Genomic DNA, 19,546 nt, shown 5'->3' on the forward strand with positions numbered 1-19,546 from the left:
TCTGTCGGCTCGGAGCCAGCTTTGGATCTTCTGTCCACCTCTCTCTCTGCCCCTCCTATGCTTGTTCTCTCCCCACCCCCCAAAATAAATAATACTTTTAAAAAGAAAGAAAGAAATTAAGCTGTTTGTGTTTGAATCTTCATGAACAAGGTTTGCTACGTTGTGGTAGCATGTTGTGTTCATTTTTATTGTAAAATACACATAACATAAAATTTACCTTATTAAGTTCAGTCGTGTTAAGTATATTCATATTGTTGTCCAACTGATCTCTATAATTTTTCGTTTTGCAAAACTGAAACTCCATACCCGTTAAACACAACTCCCCAGTTCGCCCACTCCCTGGCCCCTGCCAACTGTTTTTGTTTTTTTTTTTTTTTTATTGAGGTGTAGTCTACATACTGTGAATGCATAGATCTTAAGTGTAAAACCCGATGAGTTTTGACAGATGACCATACATACCTATGTAATCATGTATCCAATCAAGATACAGCATATTTCCATCATCACACAAAGTTACCATATTTCTCGTTTTTTGTTTTTCAGTCTTAATTATAATCATAGTCACCTTGTGATAATGATTTCCAGAACATTAGGTCCCCAGAACTTTTCTGTCAACACCCACCCCCCTGTCTCAAGGCAACCAATGTCTTGATTTCTATCTTCATGGATTGGCTTTGCCTGTTCTAGATCTCATAAAAATGGAATCACCCCATATGTATGCTTTGTGCTTCTCTTTCTTTCAACATAATATTGAGGTTCAGCCATGTAGCATCTATCAGTAGTTTATTCATTTCTACTGCTGAGTAGCATACCATTATATGAAGATAACATAATTTGTTTATGTGCCCACCTGTGGATGGACATTTGGGTCATTTCTAGTGTTTTGCTGCTATGAACAAAACTGCTATGAAACTTTTTGGACAACTTTTCTTGTGAATATGCATTTTCAGGTTTCTTGGATAAATACTTGGGAATGGCATCAGTGAATCATAAGGTAGGTGTATATTTCACTTTGTAAGAAACTGCTAAATAGTTTTCCAAGATGGTTGTACCATTTTATGCTCCCGCCAACAATGTATGAGTTCCAGTTGCTCCATGTCCTTACCAGCGTTAGGTACTGTTGCTCTTTTTAAGTGTGGCCATTCCAGTGGGTGTGAAATGTTATTGCACATTTCCTAACACAAAGATGTTGAGCAATTTTCATTTGGTTATTGGCTACTTGTAATCTTTTGTGACCTGTCAGGTCAAGTCTTTTGCTCTCTTTCATTTATTGGGTTGATTTTTTTAAAAAATCTTTTTATTATTTATTTGTTGGCATTCTTTATATATTCTGGATACCAGCACTTAGTCAGATATATATATTGTGAATATTTCTTTGCAGACTGGCTTGTCTGTTTTCTTAACAGAGTCTTTGGATTGCAAAAACAATTTTTTTTTTTATGAAGTCCAATTGATTTTTTTGTAATAGTTTGTGATTTTATGACCTGTTTAAGAAAACTTGGCCTTCTGTCAGGTCATGAAAATTTCTGTCTCTGTTCGTTTTTAGAAGCTTTATAGTCTTAGTTTGTGTGTTTAGGTCTGTGATCCACCTTAAAGAAATTTTTGAGTATGATGTGAGGTAAGGGTGATTGCTCATTTTTAAATATATGACTGTCAAATTGTTCTAGCACCATGTAAAATTTAAAAAAACTGGGGCGCCTGGGTGGCGCAGTCGGTTAAGCGTCCGACTTCAGCCAGGTCACGATCTCGCGGTCTGTGAGTTCGAGCCCCGCGTCAGGCTCTGGGCTGATGGCTCGGAGCCTGGAGCCTGTTTCTGATTCTGTGTCTCCCTCTCTCTCTGCCCCTCCCCCGTTCATGCTCTGTCTCTCTCTGTCCCAAAAATTAAAAAAAAAAAAAAAAAAAAAAAAAAAGTTGGAAAAAAAAAAAAAACAAAACTTTGCTTTACCCATTGAATTACTATGGTGTCTTTGTTGACAATCAGTTGGCCACACCTGTGTGCGTCTACTTCCGGACTCTTCCCTTGATCCCATTGTCCATTCTTGTGCCAATACTGTATGTACTACCTTGATTGCTGTAGCTTAACTGCAGGTCCTAAATCATGTAGTGGAAATCCTCTATGGGGTAGCAAGTTTTTGAAATACCAACTCATTCCTTCCAGTATTTATCCTTTGCCCTTTTCACCACTGAAGCAATTATTTGCTGACTGCCAAGGGGAAGTGAGCACAATCCCAAGACATAGGGAAGGAATAAAGGGAGACTTTTTGGCTTTGGTTCTGAAAATCTAAGTCCTTAGGGGAATAGAGACATAAAGTTTGGGGAAAAGAGCATGCTAGAGAGCACCAACCCCCATCTCTACCCTCTACTTCCAGTTAATAGCACTTCTAAGACTACAGAAAAATCCCCTAGGCTGTGTAGAAGGATTAGAGCAATTACACACCCTTAAATCTGGGGTTAGGATCTCAGGAGCCATGGAGACCTCAAGGAGGCATGGGGCAGCCTTGTAGAGCCCCCCATCTCTGATGGCCCAGGAACAGCAGAATGAATGCTGGGCCCTCACTGTGGCCTGGGCAGAGCTGCACCCGGAAAGGGCTGTGGGTCAGAATGATGACCCTCCCAGGAGAGGTTTGGACAGATGGCCCTGAGGGAAGTCACCCCAGTGCTTTGACTCTCTGTAAAACTCTAGAAAATCAGTCTTGATGCTAAGAAAAGGGGGAGGGGGTCACGAATCCACGGCAATTAATGTTTTGCCACTCTGATGGCAAAGATGTTTCAGCTGAGAAGAAAGAAATGTCTCTTAGACATCTCTGAGTTTACTGCTGAAGGCTTATTCTGGCTTTATATGGATCTTCTAACAAACTGTATTTAAATGACTAAGTCTAATGTTAATAAAAAGTGGGGAGGGGGCAGAAGACCCATCCTTTCTGATGGGAGAGGAGCTGGCTGAGAAGGATCGGGTGCCTGCCTCACTTGTGTTCCAGCCCCTGCCTTTAGGATCTCAGACTTCATCGAACAAATCATCCTCACAATATGTTCTTCTGCGTTCTAGTTTCTCCATCCTGAAACACCCTAATAAAGTCCTTACATGTAATGCATCACTCTTGTCTTGAGCAATCTGAAGGACATCACGGTGGATCCCAAGCAACATGTTGATATCCTCACGGAGCCAAGCTCGGGGGTGAGCACTGTGTGGGGGGTGATCACTCCCCACACAGGAGTGATCATCTGGCAGCAGAGGCTCAGGGTGAGGACGCCATCTTGCCTGGGTTGCAAAGGACATTGAGGTGAGGCTGCCTCAGCCTTCACTGTCCTGGCCTTCCTTTCCACGCCATCCGTGCCCCGACTCCACCCGTATTAGGTATGGGGAAACTGATGCTTCAGCCCTATGTATTAAGTGCCAGGACAGTCCAGTTTGTGTGCTGCTTTGCTTATATTAGAATGTTGAGCCCTTACCTTAACTCCAAGAATGTGACAATTGGCATTTCAAGACGCGTTGAGTTAACACACCGCTTTGCTGTGATCCCATTTCCACCAAAGGCTCAGAAGTGGGACACACGGAAAATGGAAAACAGACCAAAAATGCCTGCTTGACTGGCACCACGGATTAGGGTGTGCAGGAAAGAATAAACACACAAGCACACTGTAGGTCGGGCCCTGGATTAGGGCCCTTTCAAAGCAGTCCAGGCTAGGCTGCCAAGTTCAGGTTGCCCTGGGCCATGCTGTGCTGTGGTGAGGCCAGGGGTGCTTGGGTCAGAGAAACACAGTGTCCTAGAGCTCAGTGTGAGCCCCTGCCCCCACTGCCCGGGCCTCCCAGAGAGGCATTGAGGCAGTCACCCCAAGCTGAGAAGGCGGTCATCACTCAGGGGTTGGAAACAGGGAAATCGGTCAAAGGACTTCTGGCTCATTGCTAAATCAAGCCGAGCTGCTCTTAGGGTCCCGTGACCCCTTTCCCCCAGAATGGACTCTTGGCACGTGTCTAAGTGGCCCTGCTCAAGGGAGCATTGAACTCATTTACCCTGCCAGCAGTTGGGCCATGACGTGCTCGGCCTCTTACTCATCCTGAAGTCATCAGTCATGTTTCCAGGAGTGTGAGTAATTTGGGGAGGGTGGGGGAGGGGGAGAGGGCTCCCAGGTGGGGGTGGGAGATGTCGAAGCGGCCATGTGGCCCAGATGAGCCCTCAGCCCTCTTACTCCGAAGCTGGATATGCATCCTTAATCTGCTTTCATGTGTGGAGTGTGTGTGTGTAAATGTGGGCAGTTTAAGGAAACTAGAAACCAGAGCAACAGGGACTTCCCCCTTCAGCCCCAGACAGCTGAGAAAGTGTGGTAGCCCAGAGGAGGGTGCCGGTTCAGTGCCTTTTGGACTTCTTAATAATATATAAACTCACATCAGTCTAACACTCTATTCCATTTGTCCCTCTGTGGGGACTGAACCTCAGAGAGGTCTGGTGGGTGCAAATGTCCCACCACTGGGAAACATCAGAGATGGGAGCAGAATCCAGATGACTCGACTGGTCTAGGCGCTACACCTCTGGACCGTGAAGGCTTCCTTTGACCAGAGGGCTTTGTCAGCCTTTGGGCTTTGTTGTTTTCTGCAAGATCAGTTTTCCATAGCCGGGCTCAGCCTGGACCTGATATTTGTCCCCTGCTACTTCCCGACACCACATTCTCACAGAGGTCCCAGCAGTGGGGGTTACGGGTGAGGTCCAATCCCGGATCGTTTCTCCCTCCTGCTCTCAGGTTTGGCTGTCTTAAGGGTGGAATGTGTTCCAAGGCAGTGACAGGTGGAAGTAACCCTGTGCCCGAGTTTCTTACATTTCCTGGCACACTCCGCCTGCCCGAGAATGGTTGTGATACATCCTTCATTCTCTGGTAGAAGAAACCTGGCAGGAAACACACCTGGAAAAGAAACTTGCATTTTGTGAGCACCTACTCTGCTCCTGGACATGGTGCTATGTTTTCCATGTATTATCTTCTTGGATCTTCACAAAAATTCCCTGTATACTACACAGGTAATATTATCCACGTTACACAAATGAGGAAACTGAGGCTTCAGAGGTTTATAACTTGGGCTCCATCACCCGACTAGTGAGAGAGGGAGGCAAACTTCGAATCCAGATCTGACAGCTAGCTCCATGTTCTCCACTGGATCATCCTGCGGCGGAAAGTCTACACCAGCCTGGGGATTACAGCCTAGAACACCTCATCTGGGCTGCTAACCTCAGATAGAGATCCAAGAGACATTGTCATGGGAGAATGGCTTTTTGAGATCAGAGCCTCTTATCAGCTGAATTGTATTTCACCCCCCTTCCCCAAATTCATATGTTGAAGTCCTAATGTGACCGAATTTGGAGACAGGGTCTTTAAAGAGCTAATTAAGTTAAAACGAGGTCATCTGGACCCTAATCCCATGTGACCGGTATCCTTATAAGGAGAGGTCAGAACACAGCCACAGGGAAGGCCATGTGAAGACACAGAGAGAAGGCAGCCATCAGGGAAACCAAGGGGAGAGCCTTCAAAACTCCTGAAGACACCCTTGATCTTGGACATCTCTCTCCAGAACTGTGAGAAAGTAAATATCTGTGTTTAAGCCATCCGGTCGGTTATGGCAGCCCTTCAAATTAATTCAGAGCCCCTTTTAAAAATCACCTTTGTGGGGCACCTGGGTGGCTCAGTCAGTTAAGCGTCCAACTTCAGCTTGGGTCATGAACTCGCGGTTCGTGAGTTTGAGCCCCATGTCGGACTCTGCTGACAGCTCAGAGCCTGGAACCTGCTTTGGATTCTCTGTCTCCCTCTCTCTCTGTTCCTCCCCCACTTGTACTCTGTCTCTCTCTCTCAAAAACAAATAAAGATTTAAAAAAACTTTTAAAAAATCATCTTTGTGTTCCTAGCTGCTGCACACAGCAGGCATCGAATCCATGTGTGTTGATTGGCTGAAGGAAGGAAATGCCATGAACCCTGTGCCTCTCCAATAGTCAGAAAGAATTCAAATTTTGATTTTTGTACCAGCCTCTGTCCTCCTGTTGAAACTTCCTGTTTCTGAGGAACAGAGATTTTTACAGATCCCAGAGGACATCCAGTAAACCCAACAGCTATTACCAAATAATTCTGGTTTTGATGAGCTCAGCGGGTATGAATCAGAAACAGGCAGAGTGGCATTTCCTTTGAAATATACCCAAGGTTTAACGTTAGAGGGGAGAAGCAAAAATATATTTGGGAATTTGTTGCCAGCAAGGAAATATTGGCAACGTTGGCACCCTAGGTCAGCTGGAAATGGTCTTTCCTTCCTTCTGTGTGACCGGAACCACCATGGGCCTGAACAAGGGAGATGTGGCTATTGCTCACACAGAAACAATCCCTTGGTATCCAGGGGCCCATCCTCATGGTTCTTACCTGGATCTCCTTTTTTCAAAAGAGAATTCCAATGGGGACGGTCCTTCCTGGGAGCCCTCATCATCTTGGTGGGCTGTGGCCTCACAGGAGGACATGGCCTCACTTCCCTCAGGAGGACCACCCCCCCCCCCCCCGGTAGCTTCCCCCCCAGACATGGAGGTTCGAGACAGTGAGGGAGCACACAGCTAGGAGCTGCCCAGCCCTTGACTAGGGAGCCAGGATTTCTGGATCTGTGATGGGATCAGATAGGGCATGGCTGAGAGGGCCCAGGCTGAGTGGACCCTACATCACAGGGAAGCCTGGCTGTTGTTAAGGGCACCCTGTGAAACTGGCTGTGGCCTAGAAGGAGCTGTAAAATATCCTGGAAAGTGAGTTCAACCAGGAGGTCGTAAGGAGGCCTCGTGGTGGCCAGTTTCGGAAGCTGTGACAGCCCTGGCTTCTGATCCTGGCTCTGCCCACTTCTTGGCTGAGAAGCCAGGGCCAGCTCATTGCCTCAAGTGCCTCAGCCTTTCCGTCTGGCCACTGGGGGACACCTCCGAGGGTCGCTGGAGGTGGTGTGGGTGATGCTTGGTGGCACCTCCAGCACAGGCCAGACCCCTGTAAGAGGTCCATCCCTGAAACCCGTCCTGTCTCCTGAGCAAGCCAGGCATCGGTCTATCAGTCACTTGCGGAACCGCATGAAGAGTCTCCTCTCCCAAGGAGGGGGATCTGACCACACTCTCCCAGGTTTTCCCCGTCAGGGGGCCTCGCCACCTGGAGACGGCCTCTGAACTCCTTTAGGACTTACTTCTTACCTCTTCCTTCTTACCTCTTCAAGCTCATTTGTCGCTGCCTCTCCCTTCACCCTCTCAGGAACTACTTACAGTTCCCCAAACCTTCCCTCCCACCCTCCGTGCCTTCAAGCACGAATCTCCTTCCTGTGCCTGAAACTCCCTACCCCTCCCTCCTTCTCCTTCCTCCGTCTGGCTTCTGCCTACTCCTCCCACGGGGACTTATCCCAGCCGGCTGGCCCTTCCCTGGCCACTCCCTCTGAGAGGAGACTTGCCTCCCCCCACCTCCCTGCATACCTACACCCTGCAGGGGAACTTCCCTTCCCGCCAGGCCTGGATCCCCCAGCACCCCCCCCCACCCCCCATCAGCTCGCTCTCCCTCCCTGCTGCCTAGTCCAGTGTCTCAAACATAATAACAGCTCCATAAACGTGTGTTGACAGAATTAATGACTTACTAAATGAAGGACTTCTGGATACAGGGGCCAGGCTCATAACTGAGTCACAGGGCCCCAGTCACCATGCTTTGCCCCCACCCACTGACCTGGGTGAAACACTCCCCGTGGTGACATCACTAGCTACCCTCAATTCTCAGAATCACCTATGCCTTCTTTCTTCTCCTTTCACTCCCATCTGCTTCTCAGCCCCCTCCCCCTCCTTCCGCCTCTTCCTCCTCTGGGGGCGGCACATCTAAATAAGGCCACACTCCCCCAGGATCCGTGAATTGTCATGATTTTCACCCAGTCACGACTCTCGGGTAATGGGGACGTAGAGCCATGAGATGTATCCCCAGATGAGAGATGGGACAGATAGGATTGCTGTGGGACACCTATGGTTGGACAGACACAGACCCTGTTGTAAACATGGGGCTCTCATGCTCTCCGGCTAACGGAGGGGGCACCCAGGAGGACATAGGTGGGGGAAGGAGGAGGATGTTTGACATGGGGTGTGGCCTCTTAAAGCCTCCACATTCCAAGGCATGTCTGGTTCTGGCATGGGTGTGGGGGGGCACCACCCTCGCCCACACACTCACGCCTGGCTGCCTACTGCCCCTTGGGGTGGGCGGTCACCCTGCCCCAACACCACACAGATGATCAGGCAGGAGCCCAGAGGTGACTGCTCCGGCCACGGGCCCCAGCCATCCTCGGGAGACATCTGTCTCTTTCATTTCCTTTTGCCCCTCCTTTCCTTTTCCTTAAGACTCCCCCCATTTCATAAAATGTTGGGTTGTGTTTTGGCGTAAGTTATGAGGGGCTGGCCATTCAGAGTGTGCCTCTAGATCACTGTCGTGTTCTACGATCCCATAGAACAGATGGGATATTTGTAACTCTTTTTTTTTTTTTAACGTTTATTTAGTTTTGAGGTAGAGAGCATGAGTAGGGGGGGATAGAGAGAGAGTGGAACAGAGGATTCGAAGCAGGCTCTACGCTGATAGCAGAGAGCCTGACGCGGGGCTCGAACTCACAGACCGTGAGATCATGAGCTGAGCCAAAGTTGGACGCTCAACCGACTGAGCCACCCAGCCCCACTTTTCACACTGCATTCCAGAGTCTCCGTGGAGGGAGCCCTGGAGGGCAGGGGGAGTGCCCATCATCCTTCTCCCAATCTCCAGTGCCTAGCACAGGATCTGGCAAAGTAGGGCGATCACATAATTTATCATCCAAACTGGGACACTTCAAGAATGAAAGGAGGCTATTAATAATTATGTCAGGACAACAGTTGTAATCTGGGACGAAAGAATGAGTGAATGAATGAATGAATGATCCTTTTTCTTTTTGAAATGCTTATTTATTTATTTTCAGAGAGAGAGGGAGGAAGAAAGAGAATCTCAAGCAGGCTCCATTCTGTCAGCACGGAAACCGATGCGGGGCTCCGTCCCACAAACTGTGAGATCATGACCTGAGCCGAAATCAAGAATTGGATGCTTAACCGACTGAGCCACCCAGGCACCCCTGAATGAGTGATTCTTGAAAAGGTTGAAACTGTTGGCATGGAGGCATCCGTGGCTGCCTACATCCATCAATGTCACTGTCAAACAGAAGGTTCAGCCGTGTGTATCATGTGTACCACATTGCATTGCAAGGTCCGTCTTTGTTCTTCTCTCACGGACAAGGACTCCTGTGACAGAGGGAAAGCTGGGCTGGGGCTAAAGGGCCACGCTGGCGCTGCTCTGGGCGTCCTCCACTGTGAGCACTGCTCGCTGTTCACTTGGGTGCCAGGCCCTGAGCTGTGCACTTTATGTTCGTCATTGCGTTTAATCTTACACCAGCCTTACGAAATAGATCCTCTGAGTACCTTTTGCAAGTGAGTCATCTGAGGCTTAAAGAAGTTAAATGACTCGCCAACCGTCACCCAGCTACCAACATCAGAGCTGCAACCCATGCCCAAGTCTGTTGGGCACCAAAGCACTTCTAACATTCCCCAGGCCTGCCCTTGGTGCAGCCTTCTCAGGGAGAGGACTGAAGATAGATGCCTGGGGGCGTCCGGTTTAAGGAAGCAGACATGCTCGCCCCTGCTCTGGGCCTTGGTGCCCCAGCAATCTCAGACCCACTGCTGGAGAGGAGTCATCTGGGCCGGGGCCAGGGTTTTGTCTGAACGGGAACAGTTTGTCCCCCTGGAGACCAATCTTGTGTCTGATTGTGATTGCAGGGCAGAGTGCTGGGTGGGGCAGTGCCCAGGCCAGGATGGTGAGATGTGGGCTCTTTGTGGGCCACAAGCCTTCTGACCCCTCCAAGGGAGAGGACACTGAGGCCTGAGCATTGTGCCTGAGTTCTCAAGGCTAGTGAGAGTGGGTTAAGGAGGAGAAGGCCGGTCCCACCCCCCACCCCCCCCACACACACACAACAAACCAAGTGCTCTATCAGCCCTTCTACCTCCTGTCCCCTGTCCTCCTCACTCCCACACCTACCCCTTGGAGGGCTGAGGAGTTTCCTTGATACCTGGCCTGCTCGTTATTTTTTCCAGAACGACCACCTGCAGCCCAGTCCCAGGCCTCATGGTCTGAGGCCTCCAGCCCAGGGTGAACCATACTGGATCCGACATCCTGGGGAAGAGGCTGGCAGGGGCCTGGCCAGGCTGAAATGGAAGAGACGGAAACAGTGCCGGGACCCCTCCTCCCTCATAGGATTCCCAGGTTCCTGGAGGGAGAGGGCTCTGTCTGCTCAGGAGCTGGGCTGGGTGGATGGGGGGTGTGAGAGGAGGTGGGCCAGGCTGGATCTAGGCTAGGAGGGGGCTCAGCCAGGGCTCTGTTGGGTACTCTCCCAGCTCACCCCCCACCTGCCGCCTCTGCTTTCCCAAGATTGGCCTTGCAGGGCTGCTGGGCCCTCTGGAGATGCGAAGGCCAGGCACAACTGACTGGCGCCCTCTAGTGTCCGCCTGGCAACACCCAGGTGACTCTGGGGAACAGGTGCATCACACACAGCTCCCCGGCGCCAGGCCAGGGAGAGTCCCCCAAACCCATCATTTATCTCCTCATCAGGTCACTTCCGAGAATGAGAGGTGGCTCTGTTGATGGTGATACTGGGACAACAGACATATAACGGGACTGTCCAGGGCAAGTCAGGGCATCTGGTCACCCCACCCAGGTTGGATTCGCCCCCTCCCCACAGGAGCCACCAGAATCATCTGCGGGAGCTATCCCACTAAGTAAATGAGAATGCGTGTGAAGTCCTTAGCACGAGGCCCGGGAGAGTAGGCAATCAACGAACATGTGATCAATAAATAACTATTAGCTACACTTGGCGGTAATAACCGTCTGTTTGGTGGAGCTCCGGCGCCCATTTCCAGAGCGGCAGGCAGGGAAAGCTGCGTCCCAAGCTCCATCTGAAGCCAGAAGGTAGAATCTAAGTTTTAGGGTCTGGCACACAGCAGGAAGGGAGGCCACGGGGCCCATATTGACTGATGGAGCAAACCCAAAATACAGCCTGTGATTGATCAAGACATCCTCTTCTTGCTATTTCGAGTCTTACTGGGGAGTCCGGAAGGAAAACTGTCCCTCCAGCAAGAGAAGGACATTTTGACCCAGTGCGTCTTCCCACCAGTTTTGCGGATGGGCCCTCCCTCTTCCCACCTGTCCTGCTTGCACCAGCTTTAGAGATGACTTCGGCTCGGCTGCATGCCCTCGGTGACTAACACAGGCAGGTGTGTGGGCTCCCATTTGTTCCGGCCTCTACCCCACCTCCCATTTCCTCATCGCTGCCTGGTGGCTTCTGGGGAAAAGTCCTCAGGGATGTGTGATGGCCTCTGACCGCCCCCGGGGCTCCCTGACATGGGCTGGTGCAAGGTGACCGCTTCTGTGACCCCTGTGCCAGGTCGGGCCCAGCCTGGGGGCTTGAGTTTTACCCATGGGGGTTGGGGGGGTTGGGTTGACAGCTGCGGAGGGGAAGTAGTCACACATATGCATTAACGGTGTGGAAGGCTCCAGTGGTAGGAGCCAGGGCAGAGGGCCTGCCGCAGGCTTTGGCATACAGGAGAAGGCAGGCACTTTAGGCCCAGAAAGCAGAGAAGACTCTGCAGGATGAGGCCAGACGGCTTCCACAGGTGGAGGTGGGTGAGGGCAGGACAGGACTGTGCTTGGGGGCCCCCACGGGGAGCAGTCTGGGCGGCTGTGTGTATAGGTATGACTCGGGGTGACACGAGAGTGACTTTGGCAAAGTCAGATTTGGAGGTGGGTAAATGTCATTTTGAAGAGTTCTCCTTGGCGTAGGGGTGAGGGGCAGGTACGTGCATCGTGCGGGAAAGGGAAGAAGCTTTGAGTTGGCTTTTGTGTGCCTCAAACCAGTTTGCCCACATCCTTGGCTTCTGTGCCCTGTGAAGGACCTTTCTGGAGCCGTGCGTGTCTGGGCCTGAGGGGCAGTGGAGCCTACGTGAGGCTAGCAGTCTCTCTAGCAGCTCCCTGCATGGGGTAATCGGCCTCTGGAGGCCGGGGTCGGGGGTGAGGAGGGGGGTCTCTGCCCCTTCCCCCTGCTGCTCACTTAGCCTCCACCCCAGGCAGCACCCCGTGGGCTCAGCCCCATGAACTCTCCGGGGCTCATAGCACTTTTCTCTGTTCCTCTTTTTCTCTCTTCAGGGCCTGGGTGTAACACCAGGCTTCCTTCTCCTGCTCACACTCAGGGCTTTGCGTGACCAGCAACACACCCAAGCACTGGGTCCGAGATCAGGCTCTGCCATTTACCAGCTATGTGGCCTTGAGCAGGTCAAATTCCTTGAGCCTCAGTTAGCTCATCCGTAAATTGGGGATAATAACACTTAATGGGACTAATCTCGTGGGGTTGTCATGAGGCGCACATGAGATGATGCAGGTGCAAACACTTTGCAGAGGGCTCCGCCAATGGGAGGGACGATCATTGCTATTTTCATCCCACACATGACCCAGACAATACTCGCCCGGGAAGGGAAACACCTGCACTGTGTGTGCTTCACTCATGCACTATGGAGACTACTGTGTGCCAGGCACTGTTCTTGGCACGTGGGATAGACAAACACAAGATCCTTGCTGTCTTGGAGTTTACGTTCTAGGGGACTCCTAGAATGTACTTCTAGGGACTCCCCCGGGCCCCAATTCATCCGGCACCCCTTTTTTAAAAAACTTTTTATATTTGAAACATAGCGCACAAGCAGGGGAGCAGCAGAAAGAGGTGGGGGGGGTGCGGAGAGAGAGTGAATCGCAAGCAGGCCCCATGCTGTCAGTACAGAGCCCAACACGGGGCTCAATCCCACAACCGTGAAATCGCGACCTGAGCCAAAATAGAGAGTCAGATGCTTAACTGACTGAGCCACCCAGGCGCCCCCACCCAGCACACATTTGGACCTCTCCACCCACACACCTAGCCCGGGAGGTCAGGCAACGTTGGGTCGCTAGGAATTCTCTCCCTAAATACCTCGAAGTCACCCCGTGGCCTGGCAGAAGCCCTCAAGTGGAATAACAAGGTCATTCTGACGCTTGCTGGAATGCTCAGAGCACTGCAGCAAGAAGAGATGATGATCATTAAGTCTAATTGCCCATTTTACAGATGAGGAGACTGGGGTCCGGAGAAGTTTAACTACCTTGCCCCAGGTTATGCAGCTGGTCGGTAACACTACTATTCAGTCCGTCAACAAGCCTTTTTGAGCTCTTACTCTGTGCCACCCACTGTTCTGATCACTAGGGACAGTGCCTGCTTTGGTGGGGCTTATATTCTGTCATGGGGCAATGTAAAAGAAATGTGTAAGGGAGTAGCTAATTTCAGGTAGTGATGAGGGCTGGGCCCAAAACCAGATGGGATGGGCAGAGGCTGGGGGTCAGGGTGGTCAAGGAAGACTTGACGAGGAGGTGACATTTAAGCTGGAATAGAACAGAGGACTTGAAGCGACTCTAGAGAGCTTCTTCCTACACTTCGCGAAAAAGGTGAAGGAGTGGCTGTTGTCCCTGCCCATGGGGAAAAGGCACCAGAAGAGAGAGAGAGGGGCTGTGAGGGCTCCTGGGGGAGAGCAGGGCTTTCTGAGTCTGAAACTGAGTGACTGACTGCTGTGTGGATCAAAGTGGCCCTCCTTGTGACACAGCACAGAGTTTGGTTTTGTAGACTTTATATTTTAGAGCGGTTTCAGGTTCACAACAAAACTGAACAGCTAGTACAGAGAGTTCCCATATCCACCCCCTGCCCACCCCCACCCCCGGCCTCTAGCACCACCAACACCCACCTCTAGAGGGGAGCATTGGTTCCAGTCCGTGAGCCTGTACTGACACATCACAATCACCCCGAGTCCATTGTTTTCATTAAGGATCACTCCCAGTGTTGCACATTCCCTGGGTTTTGACAAATGTATGACAGCATGTATCCACCATTATAGTACCCTACCCAGTGGTCTCACTGCTACAGAAATGCCCTGTGCTCAGCCTACTCATTCTTTTCTCCCTCCCTGCCCCCACAACCCCTGGCTACAACTGATCTTTTTATTGTCTCCAGTTTTACCTTTTCCAGAATGTTCTATCTTTGGAATCGCACAGTATGTAGCCTCTTCAGATTGGCTGCCTTCACTTAGCAATTTGCATTTAAGTTTCCTGTGTCTTTTTAAGCTTGATCGCTCATTTCTTTTTCAGCGTTGAATTAAATTCCATTGTCTGGATGTAGGGGCTGCTTTTGTTTTTTATTTTTGCTTTTTATCTAGCTTCTCCAGAAACAATTTCAGCCTGCAAGCCCTTTCCTTCCCCAGTGATGGCGTAGAGCAGGGATCCCTGTGTGGACCTTGTGGCCTCTCTGGGCCCCAAGGCTGCACCACCCCCGGTGCCCAACAGGTGGCCACACCACCCTGTTCTGGCATTTAGTGGGCAGTGGCTACGCAGGATGGAGGGTTCTTGGGAGATTGCGTGAGGGAACAGGGGAAAAACTGTGACTGTTCCCCACGGGCCACCTTTCTCTCACTCCCTGGCCCAGGCAATTTGAGCAGCTGGGCTACATTTCTGAGTTTGGGGAAGGAAGAGGAACTGGAATATTTTGCCATTTCTATTCTTCAAGGAAAGGGAAGTTCTAGTGCCTGGCCCTTGCACAGTACTGTCTTCTAGAAGACTAGAAACTTCTAGGAAGTCTGGTCCTCACAATGGGATCCCATCCCAAGTAGGTAATTCTCTGTGCAAATAGCCCTGCTTGCATAGGGGGTTGGGGGTAGGAGGAGCTTCCCTGGGGTAAGGAGATAGTATGCTGGTATATTTCGATCTTAGGACTGGCAGCCTAAAGAAAAATATTTCTGATGAAGGAGGCTGCGGTCTTTTGTCAGCAAGACTGAACCATGGCAACAATGAAAAAATACCAAAATGTGGTAAAAATATATGATGAATATCATTCAGGCTTAAAAAGGAGTGAAATTCTGATAAATGCCACAAAACATTTTGCCAAGTGAATTAAGCCAGACACAAGAGGACAAATATTGTATTTGTACTCTTATGAGGTACCCAGAATAGTTACATTCATAGAGACAGAAAGTAGAATGATAGTTTTCAGGAGAACGGAGAGTTATTGTTTAATGGGTACAGAGTTTTAGTTTGGGATGACAAAAAAAATTCTGAAAACAGTGGTGATGGTTGCACAACATTGTGAATGCACTTAATGTCACTGAACTGTACATTTAAAAATGATTACTGGGGCGCCTGGGTGGCTCAGTTGGTTAAGCATCCGACTTCGGCTCAGGTCATGATCTCACGGTCCGCGAGTTCGAGCCCCGTGTCAGACTCTGTGCTGACAGCTCAGAGCCTGGAGCCTGTTTCAGATTCTGTGTCTCCCTCTCTTTCTGACCCTCCCCCATTCATGCTGTCTCTCCCTGTCTCAAAAATAAATAAATGTTAAAACACATTTTTTTTAATGATTACAATGTTCAATTTTATGTTACACAGATCTTCCTCCATTCACAATCAGATTATGTTCTGACAGACTCACCATAAATTAAAAATATCGTAAGGTGGGGCACCTGGGTGGCTCAGTCGGTTGAACATCTCTTGATTTCTGCTCAGGTCATGATTCCAGGGTCATGGGATCGAGCCCCGTGTCAGACTCTGCACTGAGCATGGAGCCTGCTTAAGATTCTCTCTTTCTCTCCCTCTGCCCCTCTCCCCTGCTTGTGCACGCTCAAGCACATGCTTAAAAAAATAAAATTAAAAAATTAAAGAAAATATCGTAAGTTGAAAATGCTGAATATCATAGCTTAGCCTAGCTGAGCTTAAATGTGCCGAGAACACTTATGTGAGCCTACAGTTGGGCAAAATTATCGAACACAGAAACGATTTCGTAACAGTGTTGAATATCTTATGTAATTTATTGAATGCTATATTGAAGGTCAAAAACAGAGCAGGTGTATGGTTACAGAGGACTGTAAGTGTGTTGACTGTTCATCTCATGATCACGTGGCTGACTGGGAGCTGCAGCTTGATGCCAGTGCTCAGGGTCAGAAGAGGGTATCTGCATATCACTGGCCTGGGAAAAGACCAATATTCAAAACTCGAAGTACAATGTCTACTGTGTATCACTTTCACACCATCATAAAGTAGGAAAATCATAAACTGTCGTAAGTCTGGGACCATCTGTATATATTTTATCATAAATACTTGTTTATAAAACTGATTGAACCAGGATCATGAAGCCCACAGAGTTTGTCTTGTTCTTTTACCATTGTTCACACACACACACACACACACACACACACACCCCAATCTGACATGGAGTCCTGTGTCTTCCACCAAACACTTCAAGGCTGGAGATCTCACTACCTTGAAAGAGCACTGACCCTCAAGTGGAAAGACCTGTGTTGGTGTCTAATAACTGAGACTTCACTTCCTCATATATGAAATGGGGAAAATAATACTTGCCTTATCCTAGTTACAGAACTGTCACAGGATCAATGAGGTAGTATATGTGAAAGTACTTTGTAAACTCTAAAGCAATCTATAAGGATAAGAGATCATTAGATTATCATCCTGTTGACCTTAGAAGTAAAACAGCCAGGGGCACCTGGGTGGCTCAGTCGGTTGAGTGTTGACTTCAGCTCAGGTCATGATCTCCTGGTCGGTGAGTTCAAGCCCTGCATCGGGCTCTGTGCTGACTGCTCAGAGCCTAAAGCCTGCCCCAGATTCTGTGTCTCCTTCTCTCTCTGCTTCTCCCCTGTTCACGCTCTGTCTCTCTCAAAATAATAAATAAACATTAAAACAAACTAACAAAAAAAGGAAGTGAAACAGCCAGTCTTTTCCCCAGCAAAACGGGTTTATTCAGGAATCACAGAGGAATTGCAATTCGGGACAAGCCAGCTACAGCAAAAGCCATAGGCAAGTGGGGAGCACAAAGGAGAGGAACACTGCTTTACAGAGTAGAAGGGGGAAGTTGGGAGGGGCTGTTGTAAATGAAAAGTTCATTGGAGTAAAATGGGAGTTGTAGTGGCTTTTCATTGGCTGAGTTGTGAGTCTCTCATTGGCTGGTTTGTTGCCAGGCAAGGAGAAAATCTTCCTTTCTCTTTCTGAGGTAGTAAAATAGGCTTTTCCTGGTTGGGTTGCGAATTCAAGATACAACTCTATCTGTTGGGTCTGAGAAGTGCTGTTGAGTGGTACAGTGTGAGAGCTCCCCCTTCTGGCCTCCTGGCTCCACTCTATTCAGTTTCACAATCCTTACTGTCTAGGTCACTGGCTCCAGTTGGGGACAACTGTAATTGTTGAGAAATTTAGGCAGAATTGTGAAGCAGAAAGGGTTGCTCTCGGTATCACCTCATCTCTTACATAATATGTCTTAGAATGTCCCTTTCCTTTTAGCAAATTTATACTCCATCCAACTCCTTGTAAGTGTGAGCAATGCTAACCTCTTGCCTATACCTAATCCCTTGGAACTATGTTAGGAGAAACTTTCCTATGTGTCTCCTTTACTCATACTACTATCACACTTGCAACACTTCTGACACCAGGTGTGTGGGTTTTTCCCCACACCTAGCAATTCTGAGACATCAGCTGGGTGTCCTAACTTAATTCAGACATAGTCTACCTGGAGGTAGCATCAGGTCCCACAGGTTAAGGGCTCAGTCCTACAAGACTGTCCCCCACCCCCTCACTTCAGATTCCAATTGAAAGTCCAGGTTGTCACCCATGCTTCTAACTGATCAGCTATAAATTGGAGGTTCCCACAACCCCCTTTTCAGGTTTGATTAATTTGCTAGAGTGGCCACAGAACTCAGGAAAACAGTTTAATTAATTCTTATATTTATTTTAAATGGATGATAGAGGTTACAGATGATACATCCAGATGGAAGAGATGTATCGGGCAGGATACATGGGAAAGGATGAGGAGCTTCCATGCCCTCTCTGAGCACTCCACTCTCCCAGCACCTCCACATGTTTACCAACCTGGAAGCTCTCCAAACCCCATACAATTGGGATTTTATGGAAGCTTCATCATGTAGGTGTAATCAAGTTATTAAGTCCATTTCCAGCCCGTCCTCCCTCTCTGGAGAATGGGGGCATAGGGCTGAAAATTCCAAGCTTCTCATTATGGCTTTGTCGTTCTGGTGACCGGCCCTCATCCAGAAGCCCACCAAGAGTCACCTCAATAGAACAAAAGATACTGCTGTCATCCAGGAGATTCCAAGGGATTTAGAAGCCCTGTGTCAGGAATTAGGGTCAAAGACCAAATATTAGAACAAAAGATGCTTCTAGTGCTCTTATCACTTAGGGAATTACAAGGGTTTTAGCAGTTCTGTGCTAGGAACCAGGGACAGACTAATAGATACTTTTTTTATTATCTCACAGGAACCAAGGTGCCACCTCTTCCAGGAAACTGTTCCAGATACTTCCTCCCTCTTCCCTCACCTGCACCAGATATGGTTTGGGGAGCTGAGTTATGAAATGAATATCTAAGTGAAATTATAAAGATCTAGGTTTGAATTCTGCCACCATTTACTATGCAGGTAACCTTGGCAATCTCTTTACCTCTCTGGGCCTCAATATCTCTCTCTAAATTAATGACAACAAATTAGTTAACAGGATGGTCATGAAGATCAAATGATATAACTTAGCCAACAGTGCTAGAAACGGGTGATGCTCAATAAATACTTGTTTCCTCCTTTGAGCTCTCTTAGGCCTTTATCTGAGCCTTCAGCCTTGTATTCTAGGTATTTGGGCCATTCATTTGTTCAACAAACATTTAAATATGAAGACAATAAGTGTTATGCAGAAAACTAACATAAGACATGGGAGGAAGAGAATGTATGTTGTATTGTTGGTTTATTTAGGATGGTTAGGATGGATAAGGCATCATGTAGACAGAGAAGTGAAGGAGTGAGCCTGCTCTTACATATCAGAAAAGAGTAATGGGGAGAGAAGTGAGTCCCGGAGGCAGGAGTATGCTAATGTGTTTGTGGAACAGCAAGGAAGCCAAGGTGGCCAGATCAGATTAAGCGAGGAGAGGGGGTGGGGGAAGAAGGGCAGAGAAGTGGCAGGGGTCATACCACATGGGGACTTTGTAGACTGTGACAAGAATTGTGTTCTTTTCTGGGCGAGGTGGGAAGCCAATGGAGAGTGTTGACCAGCAGAGTGACTGTGTCGTGTGCCATTTACTCTATGGTAGCAAGGGTAAATTAGGGAGGATTGATGAACAGACTATTGCAGTAATCCAGGTGAGAGATAGCAGGGGCTTGGACCAGGAAGGTAAATAGGGATAAAAAGAACGGTCAGATTCTGAATATATATTGATTGGAAAGTAGAGCCAAGAACACTTGCTGGGGTGTGAGAGGAAGAAGAGCTCATGCCAAGGCTTTGTTTTTGTTTTTTTGCCTGGGGAACTGTGAAAATGGAGTTTTAATCACTGAGATAAGTAAACCTACTGGAAAAGCAGGCTTGGGTGGAGCAGAGTGGGGATGAGAGATTTGATTTTGTATTTACCTAGCTG

General features: G+C 48.8%; 1 long non-coding RNA gene across 1 annotated transcript; it reads left to right on the top strand.

The window, feature by feature from the left end:
- Window positions 1–8,896: 8,896 nt before the first annotated feature.
- Window positions 8,897–18,722, top strand: LOC132690777 (uncharacterized). Its single transcript, XR_009615498.3, has 3 exons — window positions 8,897–10,290; window positions 10,766–11,297; window positions 18,409–18,722. It is a non-coding gene; the product is annotated as an uncharacterized LOC132690777 (long non-coding RNA).
- The last annotated feature ends 824 nt before the right edge of the window (window positions 18,723–19,546 follow it).

This window comes from Panthera onca, chromosome A3 (assembly GCF_046562875.1).
Source record: "Panthera onca isolate mPanOnc1 chromosome A3, mPanOnc1 haplotype 2, whole genome shotgun sequence".
Lineage (NCBI taxonomy): Eukaryota > Metazoa > Chordata > Mammalia > Carnivora > Felidae > Panthera > Panthera onca.